The sequence below is a fragment of the Anneissia japonica genome, unplaced genomic scaffold (genome assembly GCF_011630105.1).
Source record: "Anneissia japonica isolate Jap-2015-1 unplaced genomic scaffold, ASM1163010v1 scaffold287772_len198928_cov201, whole genome shotgun sequence".
Classification (NCBI taxonomy): domain Eukaryota; kingdom Metazoa; phylum Echinodermata; class Crinoidea; order Comatulida; family Comatulidae; genus Anneissia; species Anneissia japonica.
Window position 1 is genome coordinate 50,589 of NW_022716447.1, and position 13,645 is coordinate 64,233.

At 32.1% G+C, this 13,645-nt stretch overlaps 1 protein-coding gene across 1 annotated transcript in view; it reads left to right on the plus strand.

Annotated features, from left to right (window-relative positions):
• Nucleotides 1-651: 651 nt before the first annotated feature.
• The window catches only part of LOC117109684 (adhesion G protein-coupled receptor L3-like), a gene marked incomplete in the record, with an annotated part of 71,675 nt that continues 58,681 nt past the window's right edge, over nucleotides 652-13,645 (plus strand). The window contains 1 exon segment of the mRNA XM_033252061.1: nucleotides 652-864.

Below are 13,645 nucleotides of genomic sequence, written 5' to 3' on the forward strand. Positions count from 1 at the left end.
TGCGTAACTGATTATTCTAAGATACAAAATGCATGTAACGAAAAACTCGGGAGCTGCTAATGAGTTACAGATTGGAAAAAAGTTGGAAAAATGGGTGGTTACACCCGTTTTTGCCCAGTTTTTAAATATTCAAAAATCTGTATCTTATTTACTGTTTCCAAGTTTTGAGTCAAACATAATTGTTGTGTCATAGAAAAATCAGTTGTACAACGTATCAACACAAAAATGGCTTCCAGAGTCTGGCATTAATGATTACTGTATGATAAAACATATATTTGGCTCAAGAATGAATTTTCTGTTCAACAAGAACTAACTTATTACTAGTGCCAGATACTCTAACTTGCTTAGTAACACTAAATTGGATCATTTCAAAAGAACCATGGAAAAGACCCAATAATAAAACAAGTGTCACCAAATCTGTGAAATGGATAATTCCAAGTTTTATTTATTTTCTTTGTATTTGAGATGTCATTGCTAAGAAATACCTCCATGTAGCATGCTAGCTAATATTGATCTCTACAAAGGTTAGATTCTATGACATCATCAATGTCTGTGATTGGTCAACAACTGTCCCACACACAGAATATTCGCTTCTGATTGGATGCTTGTTCATGTACCATAGCTTGCCTTGATTCCCACTGTGCTAGGCATTTAATTGACAAGCAGATCTTGTGAAGGTAACACCAAGAAACTGCAGGCTGTGTGACACTTACTTTTCTACTGTGATATTTATTTTGAAATTTATTGAAGAAACAATTTCAATCAAGTTTTCTTTTTGGATTTCTTACATCCAGTGGACTGTATATTATTTCTTTGGATCTGTACTACTCTCTACTTTAAAATAAATTTGTATTTGGAAATTTGGTAAGTAATTATTAATGATAAATTTCAGCTTTTTTTAACCATGTTTCTTCTAATTTTTATGTGATTTTTATGATTCATATAACTTGTTTAAAGATATTGTGTATTAAGACAATTACATTGATAGTATTATGATTTTTTAAAATATTGTGTCTGGTCATCTACATTTTAAAAGGAGTGATGTGCTTTATAAGTCTGGTGCATTATTTATGCAGATTGTTTGAATAAATATTGTGTGTAAATATTATATATTTTTGGAAATACATGTGTACGTAAGTCTAAGTAAGAATACTACCTTTTTTTAAACAGATTTACAGCAATGTAGTCCTATGTATTTCTTGTATTAATGTTTTCTTCTACAACTTTTTGCAGAGGTCGCCTCATTACTTTGTTATAAGTATTTAGGAGGAGGAGGAGGGGTATCAATTCAGTTTATTTTGCATCATTAAAATATTTTACAAAACATATAAAATTCGCACAAGGCAGGACAAACAAATAACAACAAAAGATGATGCAGGGATGGACCATGAAAGTTTTCTTTAAAAAGTAAAACTTATTTCCAATGTGGTCCTACAGTATGTTGGTGTGAAATATATGGTTCCAAGAACTTACTAACTTTCAAGACTTGTTTCTATTATGGTCTATAGTGGTGAATTACCGTATGTTTTTAAGACACACAGTAATGGGTTATTTTGCTGTTTGTGTCTTGAAATACTTTCATCATCATGATCATAATAATAATAATAATAATAATAATAATAATAATAATAATAATATAATACCTTTCTTTTACAACTAAATCTCATTCACCAAGGTGGTGTTCTTCCAGGCCGTATATGAACCTTTCACATCATGAAAACTTAACTATAAATAATATAGGTTTTCTTTCTTTAATAATGTATTTTTTATTATATACCAGTATTTCTATGCTTCAAATAATTTTGGTGTCGTATTTATTTATTCATTTTTATTTTAGCTATATTTATCAATAATATACCATTAAATTATTAATTACTTTGGTTAATTGAAAAATAGCATGTTATATTATTAATAATTATTATTTTGATTTTGTTTTAGTACTAGATCTTTATAAATATTATTTCAATTTTATTCATAAGTTATATTATATCAGGCCTTTATGATAATTATTGTTTTTTGTTATTTATTTATTTATAAATATTCATATTGCCTTTGATTCTTGAAATAGGCATTTTTTAATATTTTATACAATTTTACTTTTCTTTGGATCATTGGGTCTGTCTTTAATATTAAAGAAACAATTATTTTTGCAGTTTAGACAATGCTTTTAATATTATTTTTATCATTGTAATAAAAACTGCAAGAATTGACAGATATTTTTAATTGATTTGGTGGGAAAATGTCCTGAAAGATTGTGATATCTTAGACTGTGATTAGTTTCAATTGTATGACTTAGTTTCACTTCCACATATATATTGGTTTCATTGAGTAATCATCTTAATATCAAATTGATATTATAGCTAATTCAATCAAAACCTTTTTAAAACCCAACTGCGTAATTAGACATTTGTATTTCAGACATTTTAATTGAAAATATTTCCAACATTCTTAAATGCTAATTATTTGTAATTTATTCAATTTCACAGACTCATTAATTCAATAGACCTTTTTTTATAAGAACACTGAGGCTGAAATTACTTAAACATTAAGAACAAAATAATTAGAACAAATTTAGGTTGATGTAAAACGTTAAATGAGGTTTTTATTTTTTCTTTATAAATAGAAGTCTTTCAGTACCTTATGTGCAGCAGGTGTGACTATGCAATACCCTCCATAATACAGTACAGTAATATACTGCTGTACAATAAAAGTTTTATGTTTGAAAAGTGTGTAAATATAAGAACAAAATAAAAACATGTTCAGCCTTAAGTTGGCAAAAAAAATAACAACATCATAATAACACTGAGCCTGGGCAAAATTTTACTGGTTTCTTATAAAAATTAATGTGTACTGTACTCCTGATATGTCCACTGTGTGGATGGAAGCTAGAGATTAAATTGTACAAGTTTAAAGTCTTAGAAAGTGCTGCTGTTATTTCTATTATATTGTTCTATAGCAGACTACACATTTTTTTCGTCATGTACTATAGATGAATCAGGACTTGTAAGCCAAGTATCTCCAGTCATAAATAATGACGCTAGTTGATAAGGATTAATACAAACATCAACAAATATACCTAAAGGCTGACTAAGATATATTAACACTGATCCTTGAACCTATGTATATATATGCTGGGGTCAAATACTTCTCAGAGATAAAACTGTGTAATGAGTGTAGATGCAAGAGAAACCGAAATCCACCCTTGTTTCACTTCTCAGCACTGTGAAGTGTTCATGGATTTAATACAAAAAGGTCATCTAATCTTCACTCTATGTTAACATAATAATGTTCACAAGCTGTGATCCTGAACACAAAGTGAATGCTGTTTTTAATCAGGTAAATTGCGATAACAGTTAAATGAAACAATTCCTTGAATATATACTGTAGGCTTATATCATAGTTGACAGCAGTCAAACATCATTCTTTCACACAAAAAGAAAGAAAAAAAGTTTACAGATTCACTCTATTGTGATTTTAAGAAGGAATGAAATTGGTTTTCTTGCCTCTATTGGTTATCTAACAATAACAGTTAGAGTTTCCTATACAGAACTAATTTATACATAAATCACTGGTGCTAATTTTCACATCTCCAAATATAAAAATATTTTAATACTGTACTGTATTGTAGGCCTACTGTAACAATTCTTATCTTTATTAATAACAAATTGCTTTAAATGTACATTACTACATATTATTTTATGTTATTATTTTGTATATTCAATATTCATTCCTGTTATTTTGTGTATATGATGATGACATACAAAATTTCAGCATTCAGTTAAATCAAATTTTTTTTAATAATCCAGAATTTCAGTCATTTTTGTATGGCTTAATGATACCTGCAACATCTGTTTCACAGGTATAGAAGTTTATAAACTATCCTAGTTATTGTTAAAGTAGGCCTACAGTACTATACCTCTGTGATATACTGTAACTTTTATCAGCATTCTGTATCCCTGACTCATTGCTATGCAAGCCTCCAACAAGTAGTACGGTATCATGTTACTTTTCATTCAGCACTCATTCTTATATGCCTTTAGACTAAAAAGAAATTATCAAATATAATTATGTTGAATTGGATTGTTCCTGTTAGAGATTTGTAGGTCAGGAGTATTCAATCTTTTCTGTAAGACCCTTAAATGATTTATACTAGAGTTATTATTGCTAAATTGAATAACGAGAAAAATGCCTGAGAGCAGCTTAGCTTAGTCAGTTTAGAATGGTGGTAGCCACTGTACTGTGTGTGTGCTAAATCGTAAAAGTTGATGGTCTCCGGTTCAATCCCCATCGCTTCTCATCTTGTGTTTCAGCTGGAAGGCTGAAATGCAAGTCTCAATAGCAATGATACTGTAAGTTGTTGGCGCTATGGACAATATTTCCCATGTGCATGTTGAAGAACGAAGTAACGAAGTACATTCTTCTGAAAAGAGTAGAAGCTTATCTCCTTTTGTGCTGCCCATAGCATCAGAAGGACCCAATGGGAATTAGATCTTATAGGACTGTAATCGGGGTTTACTTGCTTGTTAGATGTGAATGAAACAAAAGAAAATAAGTAAACAAGATTGAACTATTTTTTCCGTGTATAAATTATAGTCAAACATTTGAAATCGTTCTAGCTTGTAACCATGAGACAAGTCATTAAACAGGACAGAGAATAATGAGAATAAAGTGCTGGTTTTAACATTTAGGATATCTTTTAATGAGGTACTAATCACCCATCGGGGATAAGTCAATTAATCAGGAAATTTATGATTAACCATCAACAAGAAGCTGTCAAAAGATTTGCTAGAAAGATCAAGTGGTTTATTTGAATCTTCTTATTTTTGTTGAACTTTTTATCCCCTTAAGGTTTTTTTTTTTTTATTCATGATGTCTTCAAAATGTTTTTAACCTTGTAAGTTTTTAATTTGTCATTGACAACTGATTATGCATATCTTATTGATTATACATTACTTTTACATTAGTTATGGAAATGAGTGAAAATGTTGCATTAAGTCAGTTGTTAGTCTGTCAGTTGTTAATCTGTAATATAATACTATATAGTCAAATGTGTTATAATATTGAAGATTGGGAAGGTGTGAAAGCTTTCTGAGGGCACCTCCATTTCTCTACATGCCAGTTCCCCTTTACTTAAATAATGGAGAGGGTAATTGTCAGAAGCTTCCTAGCCTATTGGTTCCGTAATTCTATATCCTTCTATTTGATTACCGAAGTGTGAACAGGGGGCCAACACTGTTAATGTCTTGCAGCCGAATGTCATCAACATAAGCTTTAACCCTAATTCCAGTGTAAATTGTTTTAGTTTCCAACCTAACTACGCGCTATTGCCAACGATTAAGTGACAACTCTATCACCTTACCTCCTGCTTAAATCCACTATGGTGTATTTTGGAGTGAAAAAAACAAGTACCAAGTACCAAGTATGACTAACTTGTAGGTAAAAGTCAATTTAGACTAATGTGCAATCACTTTCCTACTGTAGGTCATTATCTAATTTCAGTTCTGTGACATGGAACTACAGTAGAACCCCTCCTTTGGAACACCCTATTCCTAGTCAATGACACCCCTATTAAGGGGACACTTTTCCGCGAAACAAGGGGAAATATATTTTTTAACACTAAGGGGATACTTTCTGGGTTTGCCAAATGGTCAAATAACCCCTATTAACGGGACACTTAAATTTTTTTTTTTTAATCATTGTATCACAACTACAACAGTCTCAAAAGTAAGAAAAGTTCACTCAACTTCATAACACCTTTTGAGCAATAAATCAGACTTTTCTCCACTGAATCCTTAGAATAAACTTTGATATAGGCCTAAATACTGTGTTACTTCGTATAAGCCAATCTTGTCAATTTTGACCCTAACCATGCGGATTTCGTTTCCTTTGTTTTTGGTGTACTTTCATATAGGATTCTAATACATACCATAACATTCACTATTAATTCTAAGTCATTACTCTATTCATGCTACATTCATCCAATAGAAAGCTCAATATTTTGAATAAAAAAAGGAATATTTGGTAATTAACATTGCATCATGCAATAATATTGGGAACATTTTATTATTATTGGTTTTTTTTTATTTATATCATTTATACAGCGCCATTTCTTTGTACATAAAAAGCGCTTCTTTTCCCTTGGTCATTGGGTACTCATGTTTTAAGTTTTGCTACTGGTAAACATTGCAGAAGTAGGTAACCCCACCAGATACCCATTTATACTTCTGGGTGGTGAGAACCTATGCAGTGATGGTTTCATGAAATTGGGAGGGTGTAACATGTACCATACAAGTCTGTATGGTCTACCTACGAGCCCGACAAGACAAGTGATTACAAGAGAAGCAATGCAGATAAAGGGCCTTGCTCTCAAGGACACTAAGTGAATTGTACAGTACAGCGAGGGACTGAAACCCCAACCTCGAGGTTAGGGAAAACATACCATTCCTGCTGCACTAAACTGCTCCTACAACATATCAAACTATTGTTTTAATTACATTTGAGCTTAGTTCGTATTATGAAAATAATTGTATTTGCATTGCAAATTGTTGCTATAAATTAATTCTACTTAGCTGATTCCTTATGTCAAAAATAAAATTATACAGAATGTATGTCATCGTTGTATGAAAACATGCAAAAAACCCCTATTAAGAGGACAATTTTGGTTAGTCCCCTGAATAAGGGTACCCTATATTCTGGGGACACTCGTATTAAGGGGACACTTTTTCTGGTCCCAAAGGTGTCTCCTTAATAGGGGTTCTACTGTACTGTATAAAATCTAATTATAGTGCTCCATTGTTTATTCTGGCAGTTTGCCAAGTCAGCTCAAGTTCAATGAGTCAATTTTAATGATAAAAACTTTAGATTCTTCTGTAAATATTAGTATAAAGGTCTGTGTGACTCAGTGTGTAATAAATCAAACACTAAACTTGCAATTTTAATATTCTGCTGGTTGCTTACTTAAGTAATTTGCCCTTTTCCTATCTTTATGCAAAATTGTATTTAATGGAGTGAGGTGGGGCCATCCAGCCTTGAAGTTTTCCACCCATTCAAGGCTAATTTCATGGCCTTCCACCCACCTATATTAACCCCCAGGTTACCCATTTTTAAAACCCACTCTTATTATTGAGATTTTACTAATCTTATTACGCAACCCACCCTTAGAATGTCTCAGTGTCTTATCTAGGAGTCTTGAAATGGGGGAGGGGAGGTGTGATGGTTAAGTGGGGGAAGGTTTAAAAGTGAAGTGGGAGAGCTTGATAATTAGTGCCAGCTCACAAAATAAAGAGATTTTTAACTACTTAAGAATGATTTTGGAGGGGCACATGAGTATTTTTTTTTTAACAAACCAGATCTTATAGAGGGTTATTGCTGTTTCTAAGTTTTAGTGTAGCCTGACAGTTCAGATAATCCTGGGATTTGTGATTTTTTTTTTCATATGACTAAAGAAAAAACACTCCACTCCCATATGGTAATGAGACTTGGTTTATCCATGGAGGAATAAAATCTCCATGGTTTATCATCCCATTATTTAATTTTAAGAGGGTCCCCTGGATATTGGCTAATGTTCTAGGAATATGGTTAAAAATATGGGAAGGAAATTTTCTGTCAGCATTAAAATGGTATGTTTGTCACAAAGTTAAAAATGAAAGGCAAGTTGCATAAACTGTGCATAGCCATAAATATTATCTCAATTGGAATCCAATAGAGGGAGTAACCAAATTCAGTGTGAGGTTTGGTTTATGATATTTCTTTAAAAAAAATCCTTATAGTTACATGTGATGGTACCAACCTACTGTTTTAAGGGAGATAATTAATTTCTCTATTAATAACACATATTAAACCAGCTAATTTGATCTTATTCTAATCTGAAATGTGTTGGAGACGCGTTTGTGAAACTGAAAGATTTTTGCTTGCTCATAGCATCTTGTGTGAAAGATCGTTCTGTTTTCTGGGAGAATCCCATGCCTTGTAAGAGACTTGTGACCCATGTAATAATTTTACTTTGTGGTCTATAACTGTATCATTGACTTTTTGGGATCTTTATACAGACCCTATACTCTTCTACTGTATTTCTAAATATATTTTTTTTTTGTAAGAACCAGTAAAATTTTGCCCAATTTTAGACTCAAAAAATTATTTTGTTCTTATTTTTCACACTTATTAAAGATAGAAAATTATTATTGTACGGCAGTATATTAATGCACCGTTTTATAGAGAGTACCGTATTACATAGTCATACCTACTGCACATAAGGCAAGACAAGATCAAAATAATTTTACAGTTCCTCAGTTGGACCTACAGTAAGCTTCTTGGTTTGTTCATATTTTTTCTTAGTTTTAAAGCAATTTTAGGCTCTGGTTTTCTTATTTTAGAAAGTGTAGATTGTAAATCTTTGTCCAGATTATCAAATGTTCTGACAAAAAAACTGTTGTACAGTATGCCCATATATAGTCATGATGTGCCTATATATGGTCATGATGTGATGTCATGATGACCATATTTAGGCATGTCACATGTTTTTGTCAAATCAAATTTGATAGTCTGTACAGAGCTGTATGATTCAGCTTACAGTATTCCTGATTTTTAAACTGAATTGGAATGTCATATTGTCATCTGTCACTTTTTCTAAATTTATATTTGTCTGCATTTTATCTATAAACAGTTGTCATATAGAGTAACACTGAATCACCTAGTGATCACCAATATAGTTTATTAAACTTCCTTTCAACCTATAAAACTCACATGATCTTAGAATAGAAGGAATGACCAACTTCTCTTCTACAGTAGGCCTATTTTTAGAATAACTGTATTAGATTTCCAAGATTCAGATAGCAATACTGTGTGACTGTAGACCTACATAAAAATGTTTGAACAGAAATGATTTTTTCCCCGTATTTGTCATATTTGAAATTGAAATTGGCAATTGGAAATATTGGCTGTGCCCCCGGGGACCAGTGGCAGCCGAAGTACAGCGCCAGTATCGACATGAAACGGATATAGTACCTCTTATCCCGCCTAACTCCCATGTGATCGTTATTCTAGAAGCTAAGTGATCTGACTCTCCAAAGACAACCCATCGCTAGCCGGGGGTTGAACCTGGGGTCTTCAACGTAAGAAGCAGGATTAATACTTATTGAAAAGACAGGCAAGCCCAATTTTCCTTCATGTATAATGAAAATGTGGCAAAGACAAGCCAAAACATTCAACCCTAGCATATTATCAATTGTCATGCTTTGGAGATTGGCCAAAACATGCTGGTGGAGTGTTAGTTTTCCCATTTTCAACGTTAAAGCAACCTTTTTTCATAGCTCGGTGATGGTTTCTGCCAGAGAAATGCCTGAAATCTTAAAACTTCGAAGAGTGATTTCTTAAATACTGTACTTTAAACAGCTGTATGTAAACTCCTGTAAGTTCATAACGAAATGTTGAATTTAAATTATTCTTTTACAATTTTATAGCTCTCATCTTACTGTTTAACTATGTATTATAACTAAAAATTAATTTTTGTGAGGAGTGACCTTTGGTTTGGTGTCTTTGCCACAAATACAGTCACAATCCACATGGGATTAATGCCTGTCAGTCAAGTGCAGTGTTCAAGATTGTCATACATAAAATTTCTGCTTTACAAGAAACCTGTTTGGGTCTAATTTTATTAAAACGACCTAAATAAACTTGAACTTCAAAATTCAATGTTTGAATTACTTAAATAACTTCTATCAAATGTGTGAAGTAAAACAAGAAAAGATTTACCTAGCCCTACACAGTGTTGGTGCCAGCAGGGACAGAGTTCATTTTCCCCCCGTCGGACAGGCCTGGACTCCCTGTCGTCCGACGCAAGATTACAGTAGGTAGTTGAATCAAAAATTTAAAAAAATAATAATTCGCCTATCCAAATTATAACGTTATTTTGACTGCCAATCCCTAATATTGTCTAATAAAAGCACATTTTGGACAAAGCCATTAAAAACTCTCCCAGTGAACCCTAAAAGGAAGTTTTTATTCTGGGCCATCGTCCGAGGCTTCGTTGCCACCCCTTTGCTCAGACCCCTCCATCGTTCATGTCGGACCCCTTGTCGGCAGATTTCTGGCACCAGTACTGCTGAGTACAAACAAAAAGCAATTCTGTAATCGACAACATAATGAAATCATTTCTATTTATTATTATTACTGTACCAAGGAAATGTTTGTTGCATAACATGTGATGGAAGTATTTAATTGTATTTGTCTGAATGCATTTCAGTCTTCTTTCACTTTCACTTAATTAGCAATGATTTTGGTCTTTTGTAATACACTGTTTTTTTTTTTAACAACCAGTTAAACGTTGCCCAGGCTTGCAGTTTTATTATTTTTTGCAGATTTCAGGCTCAAAATGTTCTTATTTTACACATTTTTTCAAAGATAGAAAATTATCATTGTACAGTAGTATATTACTGTATAGAGGGTATTACATAGTCACACCTACAGCACATTGTTGGTTTTTTTTTTTTTTGATAAAAAATTCAAACCTGATTTGATGTTCTACCTTAGCCTCAATTTGTTTTTTTGGTTTTTTTTAAATTATTTTTAAAGTAATTTCAATCTTGGTGCATTTATATTAAATGTGTTCTTATAAAATAAAAATAAAATTTTAAAAAAAGTTGAAATGTTAAAGACCATCAAAATGAAGGCTTTGAAATAGGCCATACAGACTTTTATAAACCTACATTATTTCTGAAAATATCATAATGAAATAAAACAAAAATAATAATAAAAAAAAAAAATACAGGATATAGGCCCACTGTATGCTTCTACGTTTCTCAATAAAGGACATGTTAGTAAGATTTCATGGCTTTTGTATAATCCCTGAACTTGATCACTATTAATTTACCTCTATTCAGGTCAAAATCCAGTGAATTATTGGCCCTTTGTCAGGAAAGCTCTTGTTTAATGCAGTTGAATGGAACACTTTTTGTAAATATTTAGGTGAACTCATAAAAAGAGTTCAAGCTGGACCTAAAAAATATGCTTTAAATATGTTATTACATCTCATTAGGACTAGATGACATATTTAATCCATTTAAATTCAAGGTTTTTGGATTTTCTTTCATATTAGGCCTAAATGAAAAAAAATTACTAGTTTCTCGTCTTCTCACTCCCCTCACATTTTCTCAGCCTCACCAAATTAAATTTTTTTTAATTTCCGTTATTTTACAAAATGTACGAAAATCTGGCTAACTCACATCAGTAAAATTCCTCTCTCTATCATTCGTGGTTGGGGGATACGCATGGTATGAATCATGTCTTGTGCTTCTTTTATTTGCTTTCAATATGTCTACTTGGTAAAAGTGAGAAAGTAGTAGCTGTTTCCCATCAACCATCTTGGATTTGCTATCTCAGAGTAAAAAATGAAAGTGCCCACATTCTGCATTTTTCAAAATATTAGGACAAGAAACTACCTTTTTTTATATATATAAGGCCTATATTTCTTGCTGCAAAACTCTTGGAAAATTTCCTTATTTCTGACTTTACAGTTATTCTTGTATTATTAAGTATTCTACTCCATTCAACAGTATTGTAGTATATTCATAAAATAATAATTGATGTTTCTGAATAAATTATATTTGAGTTGATAAAGTACATTTGTATCCATAGAACTCTGATAAATAAATCATAATATGACAAATTGTACAGAGCCTGGTAAACATAAATGAATTGTAACCATGGAAAAGCTTTGAAATGAAAATATTCAATACGAAATTACAGGATGATTGGCATTTGGTATTTTAAAATATGTTTTATTCGTTCATTTATTAATAGGGAATTTGTTGGTATGGTACGATATAGTTTGAATTTGTTATGTATAATACCTCTTGCTTTAGGGGTTTCACCGACCCCACCAGGGCTAATTCGACTGTGGACCTTTACAGCCAGAAAACTCCCCTAGGAAGAACCTGGCTACGGGCCTGCCAGCTCTAAACTTTTTCATCCAGTGACAAGTGGCTTGCTATGGACCTTTTAGCTAAGCTCCACTTTTGAAAATTGTTGCAAAGGTTCCACAAAGACGACAGTGTAAAAACATACACACATACAGGCATTTGTGTGACAACACGTGTGTAGGATGCGTGTATTCCTGCTATTGTTCTGATAGATCAGTTAAGTTAGATTAACACTTCTGGTCTATTCAAAGAATGAATATGCCACTCTACCATTTAGTAGGCTACAGTGCATGTCTGAAGACAGGTATTATTAATAGTGTTCCCAGATTTTTTTATTTTTTTTTAAATTCTATTTTTTCAGCTGTTCCCAATTAATTCTTCAAATATACTTTCAACCTCTTATAGAATATTTATTTGTAAAGTAAAAGGAAAAACCTTTTAAAACCACTGGGGCCCATAAAGGCTGATGCTAATCCCCAGTTTCTGTAGCATGAAGGGGATAAGAGTGTTGTATCTTTCAATTAAATTTAATATCATATTCATAAAAACATACATTGCCAAAATGAAACATTTGATAATCCTATTACAGTATTTTCCTATTTATATGACAGGCAATTCTTCATAGTTGTAGATTATTTTTGTATTATTGGATTTTATTTTGGTACTAAAAATTCATTGAGGGTGACTTATGTTATTTGTACTAAAACGTATTGACAGTGCTCAGTCAGGCGTGGAACTCCCTTCATTGTGTCGATATATACCGTGGTAAATTTACAGTCAGCTGAAGTGAACAACACTACAAGTAACATCGATAAAGCTAATCAAACTAAAGACTATGATGCATTGGTAGTCATCAGGCATGACACGAGCTAGAAAAACCTGCTGGATATATTAGATAATCATGTTGATTATTATGAAAATTTCTAAATTGGAATAATTACTGGAGCACGAATACTGTATATTTGACAGCAATTTAAAGCAAATACAAACAAGTAAAGCCGGATAATTTTGGCACCGTAAGTTATCATTCTCATACAAAGCTTTGTGTAGGCTGTACTAGAATCTGTTATACATTAACACTGGTATCAGTCAACAATAGCCTCTTACAGCATATATGCTCCTAGAACATTCTGATGTGGTATGGGATATTATATTCCATATATTAGTTTTGGGTGAATGGTATACTATATTTCATTCAGCATATTGTATTGTTTATAGAGGTTAGTAGGTTATCAAGATACAGCCGGTCTACTGTGGGAACTGAATTGTATTCTAGGTGCCTGACAGCATATTCTATGTGTTAGTATTCCGCATGAATGCCTTTGGAAATTCTACTTTTACAATTATGAAAGGCTTAATCTTTTCCACATTTGTTTTTGTTTGTATATATTTGTCCTTCAAAAGTTATTTAATAACTTTAGGTATAATTGTGGGTAGGTATATCACCTTAGGCTAAAATTATCAGGATTTTTGTTAAGTGGTGTTTGGTGCGTGTCCAGTTAGTACTTATCAACAACAGGTGTTTCAATATGTAATTTTTTGTTATGCTGAATTTATTGTGTTGCGAGAATAGGAGGAAATTTAACAATGATAAATTTCAGCTCAATCATATCGAATGTCAATATCACAACATACAAAGTAAGCCTATGTTATATTTGTTTGTCTTTGATGAATAATTTGATGAAGAATTTTAAAATTGTATATGGAGAATGACAATATCTTGTGAAGCG